This window comes from Canis aureus, chromosome 33, assembly GCF_053574225.1.
Source record: "Canis aureus isolate CA01 chromosome 33, VMU_Caureus_v.1.0, whole genome shotgun sequence".
In the NCBI taxonomy this organism is placed as follows: domain Eukaryota; kingdom Metazoa; phylum Chordata; class Mammalia; order Carnivora; family Canidae; genus Canis; species Canis aureus.
Genome location: NC_135643.1, coordinates 21,611,579 through 21,624,492, shown reverse-complemented (window position 1 = coordinate 21,624,492; position 12,914 = coordinate 21,611,579). Strand labels below are relative to the sequence as shown.

At 35.6% G+C, this 12,914-nt stretch overlaps 1 long non-coding RNA gene across 6 annotated transcripts in view; it reads right to left on the bottom strand.

The window, feature by feature from the left end:
* Positions 1-12,914, bottom strand: part of LOC144303727 (uncharacterized) — a 122,121-nt gene that overhangs the window by 37,957 nt on the left and 71,250 nt on the right. For 3 of the 6 annotated variants that reach the window (XR_013370696.1, XR_013370698.1, XR_013370700.1), the window contains exon 4: positions 9,928-10,010. The exons of 1 other annotated variant lie outside the window; for it this stretch is intronic. This is a non-coding gene — a long non-coding RNA (uncharacterized LOC144303727). Of the gene's footprint in view, positions 1-4,296; positions 6,758-9,927; positions 10,011-12,914 lie in introns of those variants that run through there. 2 more of the 6 variants (XR_013370697.1, XR_013370699.1) reach the window with 1 other exon arrangement.

Here is a 12,914-nt window from a genome sequence, read left to right as displayed (position 1 = left end):
ATACTACATGGACAGAATCATAACATGTCAAATTTATAGTCCAGGCTTTAAAGAATATATTCTACTTCTAGCCTAGGGAATATTGCACTTTTCTGAAGGATCCAATTTATGACAATCATTTTACCTCCAATCATTTAATTGCCTTTCAGATTCTGTTTTCTGGGTTCTGTGGTTCTAATATGCACATTTTGAAAAGTAAAAAGAGAATAGTTTTTCCTGTAATTTTGGGCCATCGGGGAGCTGGAGTCATAGAAATTACTGGAGAAAGTGTAACCAATGTAAAATCAGGTAAGCAACTGGGCAAAATACAGTGTCAACCCAGTAAATTTTCCTTTCCTAACTTACTCTCTGATGTTTCCTTCACATCACGATTAAGAGAGCCGAATGCGGGGTGCCTGGGGGGGCTCAGTCAATTAAGCACCTGTCTTCAGCTCAGGTCATGATCCCAGGGTCCTGGAATAGAGCCCCACATTGGGCTCCCTACTCCACGGGGAGCCTGCTTCTTCCTTTCCCTCTGCTTGCCACTCCCCCTGCTTGTGCTCTGGCTCTCTCTTTGTCAAATAAATAAATAAATAAATAAATAAATAAATAAAATCTTTTTTAAAAAGAGAGCCAAACACATCACATACCGACAAAAAAATTTAAATGCATTCACACACTAGATATAAAAAATAAGCAGACTAATATTCAGGATCTTCTAATTTTGTATTTGACTATAAAGGCCCAAAGAAAAATTCTTCTTAATTCATTTTCATAGAGATTATCTCTAGTTTACATATCCCAAATTAAACTAAAAATTACAAGTATTTCCAACATGTTAAAAATATGTACAATTGAGTTTTTTTCTACACCCACACACACTACACACTCACACCCATACATACACATAATTCTTTAAGTTGTCTAAAGTAGGCATCATCTATAATAAAGTTTCCTCCAGAATTTGTAGTTACTTCTTCTGCATTGGATACAATTAATATTTCAAACACTTTTCAAACCGCTTTACAATATCAGATATTATTCTAATAACTATTATTCTAATAACAAACATATGTCACAGATGGGCAGCCCGGGTGGCTCAGCGGTTTAGCACCTGCCTTTGGCCCAGGGTGTGATCCCGGAGACCCGGGATTGAGTTGCATGTCGGGCTCCCTGCATGGAGCCTGCTTCTTCCTCTGCCTGTGTCTCTGCCTCTCTCTATCTGTGTCTCTCGTGAATAAATAAATACAATCTTTAATATATATATATGTCACAGATATTTTATTCCCATTTTGTGTATGAGGAAACAGAAGCTTCAGCAAATTACCTATATTAATCACTTGATTTAGCTACTTAATAGCATAGCTAGGATTAAAACACAGGCTTCCTTTCCTCAAATTCTGGGGTCTTAATATAATACTTCATGATGAATATTAATTCTAGCATTAACACAGGGGTATTAATTCATTCTTTCAAAAAATATTTATTAAGCACATTAATAATGTGCAATGCTCTGCTAGGCATCTCGGATAGAACACTAATCAAAACAGACAAGCTTCATACCACAAATATTGGTGTCATTCTGAGACTTAGATAGCTGTCTATTACATTTGAACCTCAATGTTATTAAAGACAAATCTTCAATTTTTATTTTGTATTTTGAAGATTCATTTATAATAACATTGTTTCTATTTGAAAGTGAAATGATAATTAACTTCAAAAGTACTTATTATCATTATAAGAAAATGGTAACATTTATTATAAATAATTTCCTATCAATAAATATGATATTTATTGCATTCAATGCCTCCCCCAACCCGGTAAGCACTTTCTTGTTCTTCTTTCCTTAGGAGATAAAGTCTTAATGTTCCTTCTTCCAGAATGCAGAGAATAAGGCTCCAGATTGCTCCACAAGGACAATTTATGCTTGAAGAAAAAGTTAATTCTGATTTCTCTGATCTCCTTTCACCCAAATTGTTTTCATTGGTACAGGTATTGACTAGGAGCTAAAATCTTATATTTCTCTGCTTATCACTTTATATATCTGTGAAACAGTATTCTTTCTCCCACTGGATTAATGTTAGATGGAACCAGCAGATTTATCTGCAGAGGAAGATCTATCAGCTTTATGACACTAACACATTATGACACTAGCACATTCACTAAATATACTATCATGCATGAAACTGCAGTGGGAAAAAAAACTAAAAATAAATATAAATAAATAAATAAATAAAAAGAAACTGCAGTGGGAAAATGGATGCTGCTCATCCTATAGATAAAGGCTATATCATAAGCAGTGAGGTGCCTAAAGGCATGAAGCTATGTTTAACACTGCAAAGGTTAAAGTGTACTTTTATGTTGTTTTTCAGTCACTCCAATTACATTCTGGGAGCAATACTGTCAGAACTCCTCTTCCATAAGAGATAACACTAAAGTGGCTTTTTTCTATTAAACACAAGTATACCAGCTTTGAATGAATAAAGAGGTTTATCTTCTGAATTTGAAGGTCACTCAAGTCCCACCTGCATCATCTTTGGACTTAGAGGAATTGGCTCAGCCATTGTCACCCATGCAAGTCCTCTGGTGCTTCTAGGATCATTAGGGTGGACATAATGAGAGGAAATCTCCCTGGGAAAGAGCATTAGAGGTCACTGACTGTCTCAACCCTTAGAACTTCAAGAAGCCCATCCAGCAGGTGGTGGTGCAAATGACAGGCTTTGGTGTATACTTTGCCTCTGAGGCCACTGGAATCATTAATATATGGTATGTGGTCTTAGGGCACAGTAAGAGGGAGCTGCCTGTCAACATAGGAGTATGCATTAAATTAACTTTATGAAACATGAAATTACTATAGTTTTTAACTAGTATTTTGAGCACATATGTTTTAAGATTGTGAATTAGAAGAGGTATAATTTGGGATTACTGATATGCTAATCAGTTCATTTCTAAATTTAGGCCATGAAGTCATGCCATCTGAGCCATAGAATATGTATGATTACTGGAGTAGCACCCTCAAATTCACAACTCTTCTTGACCTAATGGCGATTCTCTCTGGGAGAACCCTGAAAGGTAACATTATAGGAGGCAGGTCTTTGACTTCACATTGCCTTTTCCAGAAACCTGGATGTGCTGCATTGTCCTTGGCAGAAAAGGGAAAAGTTGAAGAGGCAGGAAAAATATTCCTCTATGAAAGGAAATAGAAGATAATATGTGAAAATAGGAAATCACATCTTTATCTTCTCCACAGGTGTTTATTACCAATAGGAATAAAAAATAAATTAATATTTTGACATTATTGGTAAGATAGAGGGTAGTTGCATTTCAGAATGCTAACCTTCCATAATTGGTGGGGAGTCATCGCACATCCCTGTGCCACTCCCCAGTATACATTAAGACTAGAAGAAAATCGCACTGTGTTGACCATGATTCTTACCTTAACAATCACCCTAATTTGCTACTTAAGAATAAAACAGACATCTCTCATGTAGTATGTTATTTGACTCTGTTCCCCAAATAACACCTCCAAATCCCTTTCACAAAATCTCACACTTATATCCAGTAATCTTCCAGATCAGCACTTTCCAAATAATTTTCTGCAATGATAAATATGTTCTACAGCTTTATTGCTGAGCTCAGTAACCATAAGCCATATGTAGCTATTGAACACGTAAAGTGTGTCTAGTACAACCGGAAAATAAACTTTTAAATTACATTTAATCATCATTAATTTAAACTTCAGTAGACAGGGATGCCTGGGTGGCTCAGCGTTGAGCATCTGCCTTTGGCCCAGGGTGTGATCCTGGAGTCCCAGGATCCAGTCTCACATTGGGCTCCCTGCAGGGAGCCTGTTTTTCCCTCTGCCTGTGTCTCCACCTCTCTCCTGTGTCTCTCATGAATAAATAAATAAATAATTTTTAAAGTTGTAAAAAAATAAACTGAAGTTTATTTAGTAGACATATGGCTAGTGGCTACATTATTCAACAACCCAGTTGATATTATTTTGTTCTTGGACTTTTGTCAGAATGCTCTACTAAGATTAAATTGAGAAAACTATGGCATAAAGCTAAACAACATGCGCTTTGCTGCAGATCACTTACTAGATATGTGACCTTAGCAAGTTATTTAAACTTGTTGACAGTCTTATCACCTGAAAAACAGGGTAAATAATAGTTCCTTTCTTATCTACTAAAGTAAGGACTATAAATAAGAAAATGCAAGTAAAGCACTTAGCAGACAAGCTGACACATATTAAGCACAAAATTAATGTTTAATTGTGGCAGTTATAACAAGGATAACAGTAGCTTATCAGCCCAGACAAAAGATAAGGAGGGAGACACATATACTGCAAAAAATAACTGAAGGATTTTTTGCTGTTTTAAAATACCCGGGTGTTCTTTTCTTTCTTTGTTCATGTAGCTTTGCATAAGTTGATTGAATGTAAATAAAACTGTATTAGTATCTAGAAGAAACTTGCCTTGACCAACCTCCCGTTATAAAAGGTTTTTTTGCCAGAAGCTCTAGATGTCTGAATTTTCCAATTTGAATAAAAATTCAGCTTCAAAAACATTTTTTAAAGACTTCATTTATTTATTCATGAGAGACAGAGAGAGAGAGAGAGACAGAGAGAGAGGCAGAGACACAGGCAGTGGGAGAAGCAGGCTCCACGCAGGGAGCCCGACGTGAAACTCGATCCCAGGACTCCAGGATCACACCCTGGGCCAAAGGCAGGCACTAAACCCCTGAGCCACCCGGGCTGCCCTCAACTTCAAAATTAAACTATTTCAAAAGTAGTCAACCTGGTACTTGCATAACTGATGCTTTCGTTCAATGTTAAACCATCCTTGGCTTCACTAGAGGAATTTATTTACAGTTTCTAAAACTCCTCATTACGTATCTGTCATGTCTCTTCCCTTACTACATGCAAAGACTCTTAGGAAATCACCCTTAATAAGATTCTCATTCTGAATAGAAAGATTTAGAATGGTTTTTTTTTTCTTTCTCTCAACTGCCATGCTGATGGGTTTCTAAGTTACTCAACATTCTGTATACCAATTACATAATACCCAGATATTTTAGTGCAAATTGTCCTATTAGGTAACTAAATATTTGTAGTTCAGGGTTCTGATAAAGAGTACCAACTGTCTTCTTAAAAAACAACTCAACCTTTTTGTTTTTTTAAACCATATCTTAACATTTCCTAATAACCTGAAGTACATTTCCTAATAACCTGACATCTATAAAAAATATAATGTCACAGAAACAGAACTCTGCTAGGAATATAAAGACCTGGCTCCTAGGTTCATTGGCTCTGCCACCTTGTAGATAGGCATCACTGATTTAAAATGCACCCAGAATTTGATTTAGTCAGATATGGTAAGATGACACACAGAGACAACGGCCTTGAAAGAAGAGTTTATTATTCATATTTCCCAAGAGAAGGAAATTGCCACACGATGTGAAAGAACCAGTATCAGGAAGGAGGCAGAAAGAGCTAGAGGAAAGAACAGGCCAGAATCTTTATTGTGGTTTTCATAAGAAGGAACAGGCAAGGCTAGGTAGGTAAGTTAAGCAAATTTCAATAAGTTCTGTGCAATAGGAGTGGTCCCTAGTTATTTAGTAACTGATCCTGGAGTGACTTAGGACATGGGAATAGTGTCTTAGACAGCTGGCACTTGATAAAAGGAGGTGGATGAGGGATATGGGCTTGCAATTGGTTGGCTGCATATCAAAGACTTGCTGTTTGTTACCTGTTTGGCAGCTGTTTGCTACCTCTAGAAATGTGCTAACCCTCAAAGGGGCAGTCCTCCCCAAGTCCACAGGTTTCCAAGATACCAATGCATCATAAAATACAGAAAGTAAAAAACATAATAAATATAATCAGTGAAAGATATTTAACCTGTCTAAACCTCAGTATCCTTGAAGTTATAAAAATGGGAAAAATAATGCCTGCATCTAACCTATTCAAGAAGATCAAATAGTAGATGGGATCCAGGCAGGATGCCACAAGCACCTTCTGCAACTACTCAACTACATGACTCCCCAAATACTATTAAAGTAGAGGAATTTATTTCTGAAGTTGAAATGTTAGGTTTGTGAAGGAGATACATCTAGAGCCTCAGGTGGAGGGAAAATATGGTAAATCAAACCAGCTGAAGGGTAACCTGTTATAGGAGATCATTAGTGCCCTGAAGGCAGAGAGAAGTAGGCTGAAGGTCTGTGATCATGACAAAATAGGGTTCACTGCACCAGTCCACTATTGCCCTTATAGGACCACCTACAATACTGGGCAATCTTAGCACTCCTATACAGTAAATGGATTCTTCTATGGAATGAATTTTACAGATACACAGTTCATTTGATTCTTTTGTTAGTTTTGATTTTTTTTTCAGGTCTTGTTATTATTGACCGTGTACAGAGTTTAAAACCAGAGAATCCACTCCTAAAATGGTAACTGATCACCCACAAAACAAAGCAAAGTAAAAAACAGAACTGTTTATAACCTGTAACTTGCCTTTTTATTAATCAATAAGGTATTTGAATTGCTCTGAGATGGAAAGAGGTGAATATTTGTGCATAAGTGGTGTGAGTGTGTATGAGTGGTGTGTGTGTATAAGATCTGTGTAAGGGATCCCTGGGTGGCACAGCGGTTTCGCGCCTGCCTTTGACCCAGGGTGCGATCCTGGAGACCCGGGATCGAATCCCACGTCGGGCTTCCGGTGCATGGAGCCTGCTTCTCCCTCTGCCTGTGTCTCTGCCTCTCTCTCTCTCTGTGTGACTAAAAATAAATAAAATAAAATAAAATATTAAAAAAAAAGAAGATCTGTGTAAGACATCTTATATATGAGACTCTTGTATGCAAAATTTTATGAAAAATGAGGTCCAGGGCAATTATAAAAGAGGGCAGTGGTGAGAAATAGGACCACAATAAAAGACTTTTAAGTCAGTTGTGAAGAGTACTCAACCCTTACTCAGTACATGTGTGACCCCAAATGGCTACCTTGGCCCATGTCACTGCCTCATCTGTATAATGGGAATAATACCTCCTCTCTGAGAGATCAAATGTGATCAAAGATCAAATGTGAAAATCAAAGGAAAGACCAATGGAAAAAAAGTACCACAAGAGTACGTTACGATAAAATTAGCATTGTTTTTGAGTACTGATATACATGACCAAGAAATTAAATTACAACTTAATTAGCAACCTACTATGACTAACATAATCTAACTTTCCACCAGAAAAGCAATTACAAGGTACAATTTGCACTTTTATTGGTTTATTTTCAATCAATATTTTACTACTTGATATTTCAGAAGTATTTCTATTCAGCATACATTCACAAAGCATCTAATATTGATACTGCATTTCCCTAGGATATTATCTTGCCTCTTTTGGACCTTTCCATGATATTGTTATGAATACTCACCTACTAGTGACTGACATAAATCAACAATAGTTTTTGTTGAAATTAATAATGTGCACTGACTACTTACTAAAATCAGTTAAGTAACAAAGCATTTGAAAATATAGATGCTGGATTGTTTGACCTTGAAGACACTTTCCAGTTCTGGGGTGCCACCTGTGTTTCTATGTATACTCAGAGCTAAGGAGACTAGGGTTGTATTCTAAAATAACATGACCCAAATAGATGAGCAGAACTTTGAAACTGACCCTTATGTAGCTCTTGAAAAATATTTTGTGGGACGCCTGGGTGGCCCAGTGGTTGGAAGTCTTCCTTCGGCTCAGGGCATGATCCTGAGTGCAAGGATCGAGTCCCACATCGGGCTCCCTGCAGGGAACCTTCTTCTCCCTCTGCCTCTGTCTCTGCCTCTCTCTTTCTCTGTCCCTCATGAATAAATAAATAAAATCTTTTTAAATATTTTTTGCTAAACATTTCACTCCTATTCCCAGGCAGTATTCAAATAAATGTATCCTATTGGTCACCAATAATGAGAGAGTATTTTAATCCAATATCACTAGTCCCAGAAAAACAAGACAGTTCCCACATTACTAGAGTGGATTAGAAATATCACCTTCATAGGATATTATTAGAATGCTGAGAATTTAGCAAAATTGCAGGGACTCTTCTCCATTTGAAACAAGAGGCTAATATAATGTTTCATGCAATGGAGTATACAGAAAATCTAAACTGTACATTAAATGACATAGATTTTCAATAATTTTTATAGTAATCTCAAAAATTTTAGATCAAGGTGATCAAAATTTTAGGGAAAATGAAAAAGGTAAATCTAATTTCCTGAGGTGGTGAGATAGGCATTGATGCTAATTTGATGGAGTATGTGCTTTATTTATAATATAGATGGCTACTTTTGCAGAGTTTACAAGCACATAAAAAGATCAGAAAAGTTGCCATTTCTGCCCTTCATATGAACTATGGCTAAAAGATACTGACTACAAATAAGCCCAAGATATGAATTTAAAATAGTTATCTTGCCTACCTTAAAAACCTCATTTCAAGACTTGACCATAGAAAAAGGCAGTCTTCACCAACATATTCACAAAATCTTCAAGCAATTTATATTGCTGAATGGGACTATGAGGAAATGTTACTTCTCTTTAAATTCATTTTATTGGAATTGGCTTGAAAATTATTTATAATTTAGGAACATTAGATTTGGCACCAATGATAAAATAAATTAATATTACCCCATTGTAACAATTACAGTATGCGGTAACAGAACAAAATGGATGCAAAGAACTTGAGATGAACTTTAATGAGAGAAAAAAATGTAGACTAAGCCCCAGAGTTTTGTACAAAGATTCCTGGACTAGAATATTATTAACCTCCCCCAACCCCACTAACAGACGCTATTTGTAGAAACCTTGTGCAAAGGAACCTATTGAACTTTAGCTTTCATAGGGTATGAGCAGATATAACCCCTGAGGTCATTTGCCTGTTTCCTTCATTTCATGGAGAAGAAAATCAGGACCCAGCAAAGCGTAGTGCAGTAATTTACTAGGATCACATAGCCAGTTACCAGCTGAATGAATTCTCCCACATTATTACTTCTCCTTTCTCTATATGTATCTTCCATGCTACTCACATCTTGTTATTTGACCCCATGCACATAATGACTTAATCACATTGAACTTCTTTCAATCTTCTCCCAGTACTCCCCACCCTCACAGAATGATGTCAGGCTCTTGTCTCTGAGTTTCACACATGTAGTCCCTTGTTCTGGAACCCATCCATGCATAGACCCCATCCCCACCAAACTCCATGTTCCTTAACTCCCAGCCATTGTCCAAATCACAATTTACCAAGGCCTCTGAGCATCTAGAAATTTACATATACCTCTTCTCTGTTCTCAATCCACTCTTTACTTCCTCCTTGACATATTATAACATGTCAAACATTGTATGTCAAACACAGTATGGTAATTGTCTGATTAATTATTTGTTTGCACTATTAGACTGTGGATTCTATGAATATCTAATTCATAATCATTACCTCAGCAACAAGTATAATGCTTGAAATGTCAAAGTTACTCAGTAAAAAATATTTTACTTAAATGAATGAATAAGTAAGAACATGAATTAATGAGCCAAGGTCCCTAATATAATTGCATTTAGAACAGAAGAATTAGAATACTGCACACATCTAGGGAACCTGCCAATATACAATGTGTAATGTATATTATTCTTACTAATAGAGAACTATTTCACAGCTATTAAAAATGAGGGTGCTGCATCACAGGAGATGAGGAACAAAAGAAAGAAGCTAAGACTGGAAGTGGATCGTACCATGATGATTCTTATTTAGTCACTCACAATTAGAAAATAGAGAGAGGCTGCAAGAATTCTCCCTTTCCCACCAGACTACCTCATGGTCAGCTGAAAGGTGATTAGAGGTTATGGAGTGAAGTGGACCCTGTAATTGTGCATCCAAATGAGATGACTACTCAGGGCTCACAACTCTCTCTTACCTTATTGTCTTTGTGTCTCATTACTAAAGTTAGATCCCATGGTTGCCACTTATCCACTGTACTCAAGAGACATTTTCTGGTCTCTATGAGAAAAAGGAGGAGATAAATGTAGAGCTAATATATATATATATATATATATATATATATATATATATATACACACACACACATATATATACATATATGTATATATCAACATAATAATATTAAATTTGAATACATTAAACAATCTAATCTAAAGATAGAGATTGTCATGCTAAATAAAAAAATGAGATCCAAAAAAAAAAAAAAAAAATCCAAAAAAAAAAAGCCCTAGCTCAAATGGCTTCACTGCTGACTTCACTGCTGAATTCTACCAAACACTTAGAGAAAAATTAATGTCAATTTTTCACAAATTCTTCCAAAAAATATAAAGGGAGAACAAGAACTTCCCAACTTTTTTATGAGGGCTGTATTATCCTGATACCAAGACCAGACAAAGACATTCAAGGAAAAAAATAATGGATTTATTTCTTATGAATATAGACTTAAAAATCATCAACAAAATATGAGTAAACTATACCTGGCAACATTTAAAAGGAAGTACATACTACGACCAACTAAGATATATCTCAGTTATGCAAGGTTGGTTAAATATCTGAAAATCACTTAATGTTATCCACCATTTCAATAGAATAAAAATCAAAAACTACATGATAATCTCAATAGAGACAGCAAAAGTAATTGACAAAATGCAATACCATTTCATGATGAAAATATTCAACAAATTAAGAATGGAAAGGATAATCCTCACACTGATAAAGAGCTTCTATGAAAAACCTACAGGTAATATTCTATTTGATGATGAAAGACTGGATTTCCATTCTTGCCACTTCTACTCAATTTTGCCTGGACAGTCTATATAATACAATTAGGCAAGAAATGAAATAAAAAGCAGTAGACTGGAAAGAAAGAAGGAAAACTATGTCTAATTTCAGATAAGATGATCTTACATATAGAAAATCCTTATAAATTCACTATAAACCATTAGAAATAATAAACATGGAAATAAAGTTGTAAGATACATGATCAATATACAAAATTCAAAATTCAAATGTATTTCTACACACTTACAAAAAAAAATCCAAAAAGGAAATTAAGAAAATAATTTTGTGGGAATCCCTGGGTGGCTCAGCGGTTTAGCGCCTGCCTTTGGCCCAGGGCACAATTCTGGAGTCCCGGGATCGAGTCCCGCGTCAGGCTACCAGCATGGAGCCTGCTTCTCCCTCCTCCTGTGTCTCTGCCATTCTCTCTCTCTCTATGTCTGTCATAAATAAATAAATAAATCTTTAAAAAAAAAAAAAGAAAATAATTTTGTTTACAATAGTATCAAAAAAATATAAAACATTTAGAAATAAGTTAAACAAAAGAAATTAAAGACTTACTTGAATTTACAAAATATTGTGGAAAGAAATTAAAGATCTAAATAAATGAAAAGATATCCCAAATTCACAGTTCAGAAAACTTAATATTATTTTTTGGCAATACTTGCTAAATTAATCTCAGATTTGACACAATCTCCATCACAATTATAGTTTGCTTTGTAAAATTTGACAGGATGATTCTAAAACTCTTTAGAAATGCAAAAACCTAGAATAGAATTCAAAATCCAGAAACAAACCCATATATCTAGAGTCCACTGACTTTTGACAAGGGTAACAAGATATTCAATGAATAAAGAATAATCTTTTCAACAAGTGATGCAAGGACAACTGGATATCCACACACAAAAGAACAAAATTGGACCCTCACCTTACATCAAATACCAATTAATACAAAATGGATCAAAGACCGAAATGTAAAAGCTAAAACTCTTAGAAAAAATTATCAGTGTAAATGTTTGTTACATTGGATTAGGCAATGGTTTCTTAGATACAGCACCAAATATAATGAAAAATAAATAAATCGGACATCATCAAAATTAAAGTTTTTTGTGCTTCAAAGGACACTGGCAAGAAACTGAAAATACAACATACAGGATGGAGGAAAATATTTTAAAGTCATATACTTGATAAAAGATGTGTATCTAGAATAAAGAATTCTTATAATTTAATAATGAAAAAAACAAAGAGCTTGGAATGCCTGGGTGGCACAGCAATTGAGTGTCTGCCTTCAGCTCAGGGTGTGATCCCAGAGTCGGGATCAAGTTCCACATCAGGCTCCTTGCAGGGATTCTACTATGTCTCTGCCTCTGTGTGTGTGTGTGTCTCTCATGAATAAATAAATAAAATCTTTAAAAAAAAAAAAAGGAAAAAACAAAGAGCTCAATTCAAAACAAAGGATCTGAAAAGACATTTTTCCAAAGAAGATATACAAATGGCCAATAAATACATGAAAAGATGCTTGACATTATTAGATATTGAGGAATGCAAATCAAAGTCACAATGAGATACTGATTTGCACCACTAGGATAGCTATAATTCTTTAAAAATCAGATATCAAATGCTGACAAAGAGAAATCATAACTATCATATACTGTTTAGGAGAATATAAAATGGTGCAACCACTCTGGAAAGCAGTCTGGCAGTTCCTCAAGCAATTAAACATAGATATCTTCCATCTAACCCAGCAATTCAATTTCTAAATATATACCCAAGAGAAATAAAAACATCATCACACAAAAACTTCTGAATAAAAAGTGGAAATGACCCAAATACACCTCAAGTGATGAATGGATGATATAGTATATCCATACAACGGAATTTTTTTGACCATAAAAAGAAATGAAGTATGGACATATGATATAACATGGTTAAACCTTGTAGATATTATACTTAGTGAAAGAAACCTGTTTTAAAAAACCACATATCGGGATCCCTGGGTGGCGTAGCAGTTTGGCGCCTGCCTTTGGCCCAGGGCGCGATCCTGGAGACCCGGGATCGAATCCCACATCAGGCTCCCGGTGCATGGAGCCTGCTTCTCCCTCTGCCTGTGTCTCTGCCTCTCTC